The sequence below is a fragment of the Myotis davidii genome, unplaced genomic scaffold, assembly GCF_000327345.1.
Source record: "Myotis davidii unplaced genomic scaffold, ASM32734v1 scaffold176, whole genome shotgun sequence".
In the NCBI taxonomy this organism is placed as follows: domain Eukaryota; kingdom Metazoa; phylum Chordata; class Mammalia; order Chiroptera; family Vespertilionidae; genus Myotis; species Myotis davidii.
In genome coordinates, this window is record NW_006287911.1 from 162,726 (window position 1) to 167,432 (window position 4,707).

Here is a 4,707-nt window from a genome sequence, read left to right on the forward strand (position 1 = left end):
CAGCCAATCTTGCAGCCTCTCCCCTTGCCCAGCCTGATCCCAGATTGCCGCCCCCCCCCCACCACAATCAGGGGCAGGGCTGGCTGGCCAACCACCCATGGCTCCTCCCCCAGGCCACTGGCCCTGATCGCCACCCCCAACCCATTTGGGGGGTGGCTGCCCAGCCCACCAACCATAGCCCCTCCCCATATCGGCCCCCCAACCCCAATCAGGCTGGTGAGGGGGGGCAGTTGGGAGTAATCAGGCCAGTGACGGGGTAGTTGGGGACAAACAGGCTGGCAGGGGAGGCAGTTGGGGGTGGTCAGGCTGGCAAACAGAGTGGTTAGGGGCAATCAGGCAGGCAGGCAGGCAGGTGAGTGGTTAAGAGCCAGTGGTCCTGAATTGCGAGAGGGATGTCCGACTGCTGGTACAGGATCGGGCCTAAACCGGCAGTCTGACATCCCCCAAGGAGTCCCAGATTGGAGAGGGTGCAGGCCAGGCTGAGAGACCCTCTCCCCGCCAGTGCACGAATTTCGTGCACCGGGCCTCTAGTTTAATTATAATGTGCCTTGGTGAATTTTTCTTCACATTTGTTGTTCTTGGGATTTGTTGAGCTTCATGCATATGTGGGTTTGTGATTTTCATTGTTTGTAAATTATTTCTCCAAATATTTTTCTGCCCTTCATTGGGTGTTTCAATTATTTGTATGTTAGACCATTTGAAATTGTGTCACAGCTCACTTATGTGCTTTTCAGTTTTTTTAGATCCACTTTTTCTCTTCTGCAGCATCAATTTGCTATTAATTTCATCTAATTTACTTTTCACATTAAACATTGTAGTTTTTATCTATAGAAGTATATTCTGTCCTCAGTGTTTTGGATGTATGGAATACAGTTAGAATAACTTTTTAAAAATTGACTTTAGAGAGACAGAGGGAGAGAGAGAGAGGGGGGGGGAGAGAGAAACATTGATGAGAGAGAGAGAAACATCAATTGTTTGCTTCCTATATGTGCTCTAAGGATTGAACCCACAACCTGGGTATGTACCGTAACAGCAAATTGAACCTGCCACTTTTTGGTGTCTGGGATAACACTCCAACCAACTGAGCTAGAGCAGCTAGGGCAGAATAACTATTTCTTTCTTTCTTTTTCTTTTTTTAAAAATATATTTTGTTGATTTTTTACAGAGAGGAAGGGAGAGGGATAGAGAGTTAGAAACATCGATGAGAGAGAAGCATCGATCAGCTGCCTCCTGCACGCCCCCTACTGGGGATGTGCCCGCAACCATGGTACATGCCCTTGACCAGAATCGAACCTGGGACTCTTCAGTCTGCAGGTCGATGCTCTATCCACTGAGCCAAACTGGTTAGGGCCAGAATAACTATTTCAATGCCTTTCTGTATTCATTCTAACATGTATTAATATCTAATTTAAATTTAATTGATTACTCTCTTCATATGAATTAGGTTTTCTCACTGTTTTGCATGCCTAGTTCAGTATCCTGATAATAAAAGAGCTAATAAGCTAATTAGACCGAACAGCAGAACGACCGTCCAGACAACATTCTGGGTGACCGTCCAGATGACCTTCCAGAAGGTGGGGCTGTGAGAGCCGGCTGGGGCTGCAAGGGCGAGCCCCTTGCACAAATTTTGTGCTTTGGGCCTCTAGTATACCTATTAGAGGCCCGATGCATGAAATTCGTGCAAGAGTAGGCCTTTCTTCCCCCGGCTGCTGGCGCCGGTTTTCCTCTGGCACCCGGGACCTGGGCTTCACTCTGGCCTCCGGCACCCAGGACCCAGGCTTCCCTCCGGCCGCCGGCAGGCACCTGGAACCTGGCTTCCCTCGCAGCCTGGCTTCATCCGGAAGGCTGTCTGGTCTAATTAGCATATTACTCTTTTATTATTATGGATGAATTTTCTTGACCTCTGTTCTGGGATACAGTTGAGTTATTTACTTGAAAACAGTTTGAATCTTTTTCAGCTTGCTTTTATGATGTACTAGAGGCCTGATGCCTAATGCATGTAATTTGTATAAGGGGCTCAGCCCTTGCAGCTGCACGGCTTGCCTTGGCCCATGCAGCTGCAGCAGCTGCCTCAGCCCTTGCAGCCCTGGCTTCGTCTGGAATGTCATTCAGCTGTTCGGTCTACTTAACATATTACACTTTTATTATTATAGATTACTGAAAGCTGAAAAACATAGAGGTTAAATGGACATTTTATCCAGACTCTGTGGGGTTCCAATCCTGGCTCTGCTTCTGACTAGCTAAATTACTTAAACTCTATGTGCTTGTTTTCTCATCTATAAAACAGATTTTATGTTACACACTTCTTAGAACAATGTCTAGCATATAGGAAACATTCAGTTTGTGTTCATTATTTTCCCCCTAGTTCTGTGAAAAGTTAACAGATTGTGTCACAGGTAGGAGTGAAATCTGAGTGTTCTAGATATTGTTGAGATGAAGGAATGTCATTTTGTCTGTCAGTAGGTTATGCAATCTTTTCCAAGGTAAAAATTTCCAAGCTAATTATAATGAATATAATAAAGTTATAATAGTTTATTTTATTAATAACTAGAGGTCAGGTGCACAAATTCATGCATGGATGGGGTCCAGCTGGCCCCCCCGATGGGGGCCGCTTGGGCCAGGTCGGTGGGGGGAGAGGGGTGCAAGAGTTGGCTGGCTGGCCCACCCCTGATCAGACTGGGGAGGCCGATCTTGGGTGGGGCCAGCCAAGCCGATCTGAGGGGCCGCAGATGGTTGGCTGGCTGGCCCTGCCCCTGATTGGAGTGTTGAGGGCCGATTTGGGGGAGGAGCTGCCCCCCTATTGGGCCAGTTGGCTGGCCACAATGAGCGTCATAGCAACCGGTCGTTTCGGTCATTCCAGTCCCTTGGCTTTTATATACATACTAGTGGCCTGGTGCATGAAATCTGTGCATGGGTGGGGGGTTCCCTCAACCCAGCCTGCATCCTCTCCAATTGGGGACCCCTTGGGGGACATCCCTTGCAATCTGGGACCACTGGCCCCTAACTGCTCACCTGCCTGATTGCCCCTAACTCCTCTGCCTGCCTGCCTGATTACCCCTAACTGCCTCTGCCTGCCTGTCTGATCGCCACTAACTGCCCTCCCCTGCTGGCCTGATCTCATCCCTAACTGCTCTCCCCTGCTGGCCTTATTGCCCCTAACTACCTCTGATTGTTCCTAACTGCCCTCCCCTGCCGGCCTGATCTCACCCCTAATTGCCCTCACCTGCCAGCCTGATCTCGCCCCCAACTGCCCTCCCCTGCAGACCTGATCTTGCCCCCAGCTGCCCTTTCCTGCCAGCTTGGTCTCCCCCAACTGCCCTCCCCTGCCAGGTATTGAGAGTGTGAACTGGTACAGATTTGACATACATTGTGTTGGTAAAATAAGAAAGACACGGAGTGGTGGATAAGGGGAAAAAGGTGTTTAGAATGAGAAGAATGTCTTTAGTCTTGCAGGTATTCTGTCATAAAGTACACAGTGAAAGCATTATCTCCAGGAGTTTTGATTCTATGCCATGAATGCATTGGGCTACACTGAGACTTGGTTTCAGTAGCAAATATGCAAGTCAACGAATCAGCAACTCATTTTGAAATTAGTTGGTATGAAATCTCAGTGTTTCATTTTTATTAAAATGATCTTAAGCTCTAGCCAAAATGAATCATATTTTCTGAATCCTATTACACTTAACATGTTCATCACTCTATGTGTTTATGTGTAGAGTGCCCTTCCCGTTAAACCCCACCAACTCATATCCAGAGTCCTTCTGTCCTTAAAGGTCTTTATAAGGAATATGTCCTCCGGCATTTTTTTTTCTCCACTTTGACCTCTCATTGAGCTTTGAAAGAAATTTTGTGTTTCTAAATTGGCATTATACTTTGTCACTTCATTTTCAGATTCTAACACTTTCTACTGTGGATACAATTATACAGGGGTGGGTACAATTATACAGGAGTGGGCAAAAGTAGGTTTACAGTTGTAATACAAACAAGTAATACAATAATCTGTGTATATAAAGAGCCAGGGTCCTTAACGACCGAAGGCTCAACCTAATACGGAAGTCAGTGCTGGGTTGCCGTGGTGACCCAGCGCTGACTGCAGCCGGTGCTGGGGCAGCGACCCAGCACTAACTGCCAAGGGGACTACGGGTCAGGCCCGGAGAGAGGCCTGCATAGAGAGAGGCAGGGTCTGATCTGCAACCTCAGTGGCAACCGTTGATCAGCCAATGCCTCTTTCTTTCTCTCCCGGCTTCACCAGCAGCTGTGCATCTGTTTCGCTCTGGGCTTCTGCGGGGTTGCTGATCAGCCCGCCTCTTTGATCATGCCAGGAGATGCTGATTGGCATAGAAACTGACCAATCAGGACCAAATCTGGGTGAAGTATGAGGAGCCAGTGGCTGCCTAGGAGGCAGAGCTTTTGACGCTGACTGGCATAGAAACCGACCAGTCAAAACCAAATCTGGGTGAAATGTGTGGAGCCAATGGCTGCCTAGAAGGTGGAATTTTTGATGCTTACTGGCATAGAAACCAACCAATCTGAACCTAATCTGGGTGAACTGTGAAGGTGGAACCTAAGGTGGGGGCTGAGGAGGGGTTTTAAGGGCAACAGCTGTTTGATGTAAAGTGTAAGAAAGCGGTTCAATTTTTTTTTAATTATTATTAGTTAAGGTATTACAAATGTGTGTAGTCACTGTTTTTACACTTAGCAATTACA

General features: G+C 47.6%; 1 protein-coding gene across 1 annotated transcript in view; it reads left to right on the top strand.

The window, feature by feature from the left end:
• RALGAPA1 (Ral GTPase activating protein catalytic alpha subunit 1) overlaps nucleotides 1–4,707 on the top strand; it is a gene marked incomplete at its 5' end in the record, with an annotated part of 288,956 nt that overhangs the window by 28,626 nt on the left and 255,623 nt on the right. The gene's annotated exons all lie outside the window — the stretch shown is intronic.